Source organism: Arachis ipaensis, chromosome B01 (genome assembly GCF_000816755.2).
Source record: "Arachis ipaensis cultivar K30076 chromosome B01, Araip1.1, whole genome shotgun sequence".
Lineage (NCBI taxonomy): Eukaryota > Viridiplantae > Streptophyta > Magnoliopsida > Fabales > Fabaceae > Arachis > Arachis ipaensis.
The window spans coordinates 91,521,067-91,529,666 of record NC_029785.2 but is presented as its reverse complement, the minus strand read 5'-3'; the positions used below and the strand labels follow the sequence as shown (position 1 = coordinate 91,529,666).

At 37.6% G+C, this 8,600-nt stretch overlaps 1 long non-coding RNA gene across 9 annotated transcripts; it reads left to right on the top strand.

The window, feature by feature from the left end:
• LOC107609178 lies at window positions 4,267-8,140 on the top strand. Of its 9 annotated transcripts, none has more exons than XR_002362198.1 (7): window positions 4,267-5,325; window positions 5,411-5,458; window positions 5,881-6,034; window positions 6,121-6,711; window positions 7,287-7,448; window positions 7,565-7,643; window positions 7,767-8,140. It is a non-coding gene; the product is annotated as an uncharacterized LOC107609178 (long non-coding RNA). The 9 variants fall into 9 exon arrangements; XR_002362194.1 differs by having other exon boundaries at window positions 4,271-5,325; window positions 6,121-6,373; window positions 6,633-6,711; window positions 7,287-7,643; window positions 7,767-8,138; XR_002362201.1 differs by having other exon boundaries at window positions 5,411-5,453; window positions 7,287-7,643.

Below are 8,600 nucleotides of genomic sequence, written 5' to 3'. Positions count from 1 at the left end.
ATAAATAAATTAAAAATATTTGGGATAAAATTTAAAATTTTTTAATAAATTTTAAAAATAAAAATATATTTATTTATTATTTTTTAAAGAGGATGAACAACTTCAGTAGCCTGCTACTGGGCGTGTCAAGCATGGTCTAAGCCTTGCGCTATCGCAAGGGCCTGGCGCACCTACCAGTTTTAATTAAAGGTTTTTTATTTATCTTTCTAATTTTTGTGTCTATATTGGGCCAGGTAGATTCTACTCCTTAAATATTTTAGACAATTTAATTTTGCGAGTTTACAATTTAATTTTCTTAAGCTAAATTAACACCTCATCAATAGTAATGGGCTTTTTCTTTGTTGTGATGTTGAGTTGGCCTTACCAAAACGTGAAAATATTCATTGATAAAGGTACTATAAAAAAACAGGTCTCATGTACCATAAAAAAGGTGCCATCCCAAAAACAAAAAATATGAATAGAGTGGCAGAAATTATTTTTTATAAAGAAAACTAATTGGTGTTTGTTTTTACTTTTTAATATTGGCGTTTGTGGTAATTACGGGTGTGCATGGCCCGACCCGACTCGAAGATCCGGTCTGACTCAAAAATTCGGTCTGATCTCGAACATTTTATGGACTAGTTTGGTATGATTTTATCTGGTCTAGGGTCGGGTAAGAGTCTCAAAAATTAGACCCGGTCATTATTTAGGGTCGGATCCGGGTCATAGCTGGGGTCACACAAACTTGGTCCGGTGACCTGGTCATCATACACAATTAATATTTTGTGTTATTAATCATAGATGATGACTATTCTTATGTAAAATTTAAGTATTGTAAACCTTAATATTTTGTATTAGTAGTCATTATAAGACTATAAGTTAATATTTTATGCTTAAAATGCATAAGACTTTAGACTAATATATAATATTGTGTTATTTGTATTGATTTAAATATTTGGTATTATTAGACAATATTAGTATTAATCGTGTTCGTGGATATGCTTTAATTTTAGAAAATGGTTGGTTCTTGTTATATTTTTCTAAGTGAATTTCACTATGTCGAAAAAATGGTTAGAGTCTTAGAAATTTGGATATTTTCACATGCTAGCTTATAAGAAAGTATCAAAATAATGTAATGTTAATAGGTTTTCACCCAATTTTTATCCGGTATAATCGTGATTCGAAAGTATGTAGGTTTCATTGGGTTTAAGGCCGGATTTGGATCTAACAAATAGGACCGATATATATTTCGAATCGAGTTTGAGTCACATCAAACCTGATTTTACCCGACCCATAAACACCCCCTAATGATAATATGCAACATTGTAGAGATGTAGAGATTTTCAGGTGTTCCTAACACAACACGCAGGATGTGTGATTCCAGTGCCTTGGACCAGCTTTGACAAGTTTTTCGTGCAGGGGACAGCATGCGTGCATGCGGAACAGGAGACGCATGCTTGGGTCTTTATATTTGGATTTAAGCGAGCTCTCTCAATGCGTGTTTTTCATTCAAAAGAGAAGAGAGGGAGAGTGCTGAGGGTCCCAAGAGTTGAAGAGTATTATTTTTAAAAAATTTTGAGTGATTAGTGCTAGTTTTATTCATAAAAAATTTATACCTGGTTATACAGTAGGAGCAAAATATATCATTAATTATTTGAATCATTCTGTATTATTTGAATTATTCTGTCTATATAAGTTTGTTATTTTTTTTCTCATTTAAAACTCACTTATTTGGTTAATATTATTTTTAGTGCTACCGTTTATAATTACTTTACTCATTTTAAGTTGTGAATATTAATTATATTAATGTTATAACTATTCTATATATAACATATCATTATTATTAAAAGAGTAAACTAGCATTTTTACCCACAAAAGTTGAAAACGCTGACATATCTACCTATAGAAAAAGAAAATTACCATTTGTACCCAAGAAATATGAGCTCCGCACAACAAAATTATCCAAACGCTAAAAAATCACCTAAAATCCCTAAATTACACTTATCTTCACCGTTACTTTTCTAATTTCCAATCCCACCACCACCCTCTTCACCTAGCCACCATCCCTTTTGTCTCTTGATGAGCGGATAATTTATACGCTTTTTGGCATTGTTTTTAGTGTGTTTTTAGTAGAATCTGGTTACTTTTAGGGATGTTTTCATTAGTTTTTATGTTAAATTCACATTTCTGGACTTTACTATGAGTTTGTGTGTTTTTCTGTGATTTCAGGTATTTTCTGGCTGAAATTGAGGGACTTGAGCAAAAATCAGATTCAGAGGTTGAAGAAGGACTGCTGATGCTGTTGGATTCTGACCTTCCTGCACTCAAAGTGGATTTTCTGGAGCTACAGAACTCTAAATGGCGCGCTTCTAATTGCGTTGAAAAGTAGACATCCAGGGCTTTCCAGAAATATATAATAGTCCATACTTTGGCCGAGTTTAGATGACGTAAAAGGGCGTTGAACGCCAGTTCTATGCTGCTGTCTGGAGTTAAACGCCAGAAACACATCACAAACCAGAGTTGAACGCCAGAAATACGTTACAATCTGGTGTTCAACTCCAGAAAGAGCCTCTGCACGTGTAACATTCAAGCTCAGCCCAAGCACACACCAAGTGGGCCCCGGAAGTGGATTTATACATCAATTATTTACTTCTGTAAACCCTAGTAGCTAGTTTAGTATAAATAGGACTTTTTACTATTGTATTAGACATCTTTGGACGCCTGGTTCTTAGATCTGAGGGGCTGACCATTCGGCCATGCCTGGACCTTTCACCTATGTATTTTCAACGGTAGAGTTTCTACACTCCATAGATTAAGGTGTGGAGCTCTGCTGTTCCTCGAAGATTTATACAAAGTACTACTGTTTTCTATTCAATTACCCTTACAGAAAGCTTGCCATGGAAAGGAGTAAGACTGGTTGGATGAAGACAGTGGGAAAGCAGAGGTTCAGAGGAACGAAAGCATCTCTATACACTAATCTGAAATTCTCACCAATGATATACATAAGTATCTTTATCTTTATTTTCTATTTAGTTATTTATTGTTTATTTTCAAAAACTCCATAACCATTTGATATCCGCCTGACTGAGATTTACAAGGTGACCATAGCTTGCTTCAAGCCGACAATCTCCGTGGGATCGACCCTTACTCACGTAAGGTTTATTACTTGGACGACCCAGTGCACTTGCTGGTTAGTTGTATCGAAGTTGTGAATGAAAAACGATTTATTAAGACGTGCGTACAGAGTTTCTTGCACCGTTGTTGGGGATCACAATTTCGTGCACCATCTCTCTAATCTCAAATCCCACCACCACCCCCTTTACCCAACCACCTTTCTAACCCTAACCTTCTTCACCTAGCCACCACCTCCTTTCCCTCTAAAACTCTCACAAGAAGACATTACACACACCCCCACCCGAAGAAGAAGAAGAGAAGAGGAGAGGGAGGGAGACCACACTGGCAATGTGGGGATTCGCCTCGCCGCCGCTATCGCATCATCATTGCCGTTGTTGAGGGAGCTCGAAGAGGAGATGCAAGCCAAAACCAAGGAAGGGGGAGCTGTTGCCGCCGTCGCGTCTTGCAGCTGCCGCCTCCGTCGCGTCTGTCGCCGCTATTGATTGAGTCCATAACAACTCGTGAAAGCAGTTTCACTAATGGCCGAAGTCCTTCTTCGCGCACAGCCAGGCCTTTTGCTCGATTGTTTGTTGCGGAAGAAGGCTGGAATCTCTCTCTCCCTAGCCCTAGGATAGAATGTGATCTCTTTCTCTCCACTCCTGGTAGTCGAGTAGCTTATAGCTTATGGGACAAAAGAAAGACATTCAATTTCTCTTCTATCCTTTCTTGACTCTGCTGACATTCCGCCTTCATCTTTCTTAGGGTTGAAAGAAGAAAGGAGATGTTCTGGTTCTCTTTTCTATTGTTGTTGCTGTTGTTGCTTTATGTGAAGAAGATGATCATGGAGGTATAATGGTGGTGGTGGTGATGGTAGTGATGAAGGAAATGAGGTGGTGGTGCCTTTGAACTCAGAGTTTGGCTCAGGCGAGAGCGAGACAGGGAAGGAGAGAATGAGGGGTAGATGATGCAGATGATGATAAGGGTAATTTAAAAAATTTAGGTAATTTTTTAGTGTTTGGATAATTTTGTTGTGCGGAACCCATATTTCATGGGTACAAATGGTAATTTCCTTTTTCTATGGGTAGATATGTCAGCGTTTTCAACTTTCGTGGGTAGAAATGGTAGTTTACCCTTATTAAAAGAGAACGATAATAAAGTTGTAATTATTATAATATTTGAAAAGGATATAACTTAGGCTTATTGTAATTGGTTACTATATTTAGTTGGCGTTAGTTATTTCAGTTGATAAGAACTGTGTTTGTGTGTAGTGTGATACGTATTCAGCCTCCTAGTTCTTTGTGGTACGTACTCAGCTTTCTAATGTCTCAAGGTTATTAGTATATATAAGAGTAGAGTTTGCTTCTAGTCACTACAAGAAAAAAGGCCTATGGCCATGCTTTTTTTTTGCCATGCTTTTGTGAGGGTGGCAATTGAATATAGATTCAGCCTTTCAGCCTCGTTTTTTTTGCCACGCTTCAAAAGCGTGGCGAAAAGGGTCAATGGCCACGCTTTTGTAAGGGTGGCAGTTGAATAGAGATACGGCCACGTTTTTTTCTGCCACGCTTCAAAAGCGTGGCCATAGACAAAAACAGAGACGTTTTGAAAGCGTGGCAATAGGGTTTCACTACAGTAGCATTTATAAAGCGTGGCCATATCCTGGTGTTCTTTTGCCACGCTTTTAAAGCGTGGCCATATTCTGATGCTCTTTTGGCACGCTTTAAAAGCGTGGCCAAAAGATTTAAAAAAAAAACCCTAATAACCCGCCCCAAATCCAGTAACCTAAAACTTTGCCAACAGATTTTCACCCCTCATCGAGACTCTCTCACTCTCAACTCTTACACCGTCACTCTCATCGATTTATGGCAATCTCCCCTCGCTGCGCCATTTTGAGGATTTGAGGAGAAGAGCTCAGATCTCCACCCTCGCTGTGCCATTTTGAGGATTTGATGGTGACTCCCTTGGCGCTCACCGTCTGTCACGGAGGGAGTGCCGGAGCTGTCACGGAGGGAGCGCCGGAGCTTCTCCTGAAAGAGAAGGATTCAGAAGGCGGCGAAGGTGGAAACGAACAAGGACAACAAGGGAAGGCATCAGAGGTAGAAGAACGAGCTAGCGAATCGCCTTACGAAACTGAGTCACAGCACGGCATGATGAAGAGTTCAGATAAACCTCTGAAGGGGTCGAATTTAGGAACCCTAGCTGTTGAATCACCTATTGTGAACAATTGGAGTGATGGTACAGTTTGGTTTCAATGAGTATTTGCATTTTTTTAGTCTTCAAAAATTTAAATGAGTGATTTCTTTGTGGTGAAATGGTCCAGTTGGGGAGCCCCGCTACGTCGAATATGGATGTCAAAGCTGAAAGTAAGGTTAGAGCATTTCCATGATAACTTGTTACTATTTTTATTATGTTTCTTAAATTGAGATTTTAAGTATTATTTTGCTGTGATCGTTTTAAATTTTGTGGGAATCTCACTCTTCGTGTTCATCTGCTTGAAGTTGTAAATTGTACTTGTACATATGTGATACGTGAGAAGGGCTGGTTGTGGTTATGGTTAGAATTTTCTGAGCTGCCTGATTTTGGGTTGTTCTTATCTTTCTTAATGTTGAGTGTATAGTCTGAGCTGCCTGATTTAGGGCTGCCTGGTTTTGTTTATTGTGCTGTTTTGGTGTTAAATTCTGGACTTATGATTGCTGTTTATTGTATTTTTTCATTGTCCAAAATAGATGCTGTGAAAGTGTTACTGTTTCATTAATTTTTCTTGGTTTGTTGTTGCTGAGTGCTGCTCAGCTTGTTTCTTGGTCCATATTAATTTATCAGCCGAGGATAAACTGAATTCAACATGGAGAAAGGCTTTCATGAAGGCATATAAGTCTATGGACAAAGAGCTCTGAATTTGGACAGCTTTTGTAGTGGGAGCACGGCTGTCACTATAGTGAAGAAGGTAACACATTGGAAAAAGAAATAAAAAGAGAATCTAGCTATGGTTTCTGATTCCATTATGGTTTTCTCAGTTTCTTCTCGTACCAGGGCTCAAATTTGTTCATGGGATATATCAGGGATTCTCGAGCAGTGATGGGATCCAAGGACTTGAAATCTTTGACTAATTCTAGTGCTTATTGTAAGGCAGAGAGTGGTTGGCACAAGGAAGATGAAATACTTGATGACGGTTGGGTTCAGAAAAGTAGAAAGAAAGAGCCAGCTACCTCGCATCTCGATGGACTGAATTGGGAGGTGCTTGTTGTCAATGAGTCAAATGTCAATGCCTTTTGGCTACCTGATGGTAAGATTGTTGTATACACCAGATTGTTAGAGCATTTTAAAAGTGATGCTGAGATTGCCACTGTAATTGGTTATCTATAAGAGTGGACTTTGACTAGAGATAAGAGACTAGTCTTTGTTTTCTACCGTGGTATTGAAGTAAAGTGACACTGACTATGTAAATTAGCATAGATCTCTCTCTGGCTAGTGGCTAGTTCTTTACCCAGTTTAACTGGTTGTTCTTTAAATATCATAGCAGAATATTTTTGGTTATGTGATAGGTTGACAACCTGCGAAAGCATGTTAAGACAAGCGATGTTTCTAATGGAATTGAACTAGTCATTGTTTCCCCTTGTTAAGGTATATCTTCTATTTAATTTAGAATTCACTTCAGGATTGAACTAATCTCATTGTGTCAAGATCTGTTACCTCATCCCATTAAAATTTTATGTTATGCGTGAGCGAGGTCTTAAAGATTAACTGAACAATACAAGATAATTTGATTGCTACCAATATTAGTTGAGCAAAGATGTGATTTGATATAAGTATATGGGAAGTCCACTACAAAACAGCAACTGGATCTTTTTTCAAATCTACAATTTTAGCTATTGTACAAAAATGTTGCAACTGTCAAGTTTTTGTTAAAATTTGATAATGTTCTATAAATAAGGTTGAAAATGGGAGAATCATTAGAAAACCATCAAATGGTATTTTGTGAACAGGTAATTCCTACCTATATATTGATACTAAGTAATGTTCTTTAATTTGGATTATGTCCTTTTAGCATGCAGTATATATTGTAGACAAGTATTTTCTTAGAGTTGTTCTGATTGTTCCACAGAAAAAATGCTTTGCATATTAGTAAACAAACCAGAGTCTTTTTCTCTTTCTTTCCTTAGTGAGGGTATACCTCAAGTACAAAGTGATATTTGCAGGACCATGCAAACAACAATTGGGGGTTTTGGTGGTAAAGCATATACTGATGGGATTACTGCGCCTCCTCTGATGAATGATAATGTTGGAGATAGTGGTCGTCCTGCAATTTCTAGTCTGAATTGCCCACCATTTATAGCAATAGAGCAGTGTCGAGACATTTGGTATGTAATGAGAGGACATTTATTACACATTGAACCTGCAATATACTTTTACCTCCCCTTCTTTAATTTCATGTAGTTTTTGTGTAACGCTTCTGTGCTTCATTCTTGTAACTCAGGGAGTTCATCCTTGTGATAAGAGAAGAAGCATCACTGAGTATCGGAATATGTTTTCAGCTATTGATTTTTCACTGTTAGGTGATTTATTTTGTTTGGCTGATGTTATGGACTAGCGTGTACTAAATTTTGTTAGGAGACACTTCTTGCAATATGTTGGTTGAAATTTGATTAGTTGACTGAAATTCATGTTTGGTAATTTAGATAGAAAGTGATGAGGACATTTTGTGGAAACCTGACATTAGAGAGACGAATGAAGAAGTTGTTGCCAGGGGACTGAAGTTTTTTGAATGGTGAGTGCTATTAAGTAATCAATGTTCCATGTCAACATATATGACCAAAAGAAGAATCTCTATATACAAAATTAGGGAACGCAAAACTACATTAGAAGCTTCATATTACTATGTTTGTGCATTAAGCTGAACGTTTTATAATTGGTTGGATCACCAAATGTTTACCATTTTGCACTTACTGTAATAATTGTCAATACTCTCAGATGTATACTAGTAGTTTAGACCAAAAAAAGTGGATCTTTAGCTATAGGTAGACTAGAACTAAATATATGACATTTTTGCCCTGTATTTGGTGTAGGTTATGGAATCGTAAAGAGAAAGAGATAGCTGTTGTTTCTCACAGCGGTTTTCCGTTTAATGCCTGACGAGAGCCAAATTGCATAGGTTAGGAATTTTCCATCAAAATAGTAGTGGCGTTGTGAGTATAGCCCTATCCCAACAAATTAACCATCAATCAAATGTTATCATAATACAAAACAAATTATAATCGAGAGTATTTAGCTCCCGGGTCGTTCTCCCTAGGAATGCAAATGAAATGTTACGCTTTCGGTTGTTAAAAGGGGCAAAAGGGGTTTTGCAATCAAAGAACAAAAGATTAAAGAAACTAATGGTGCAGTATTTATAACCCACAAACTAACCGGCAAGTGCACCGGGTCGTACCAAGTAATACCTCAGGTGAGTGAGGGTCGATCCCACGAGGATTGAAGGACTAAGCAACAGTGGTTGATTAATTTACTTATTTAGG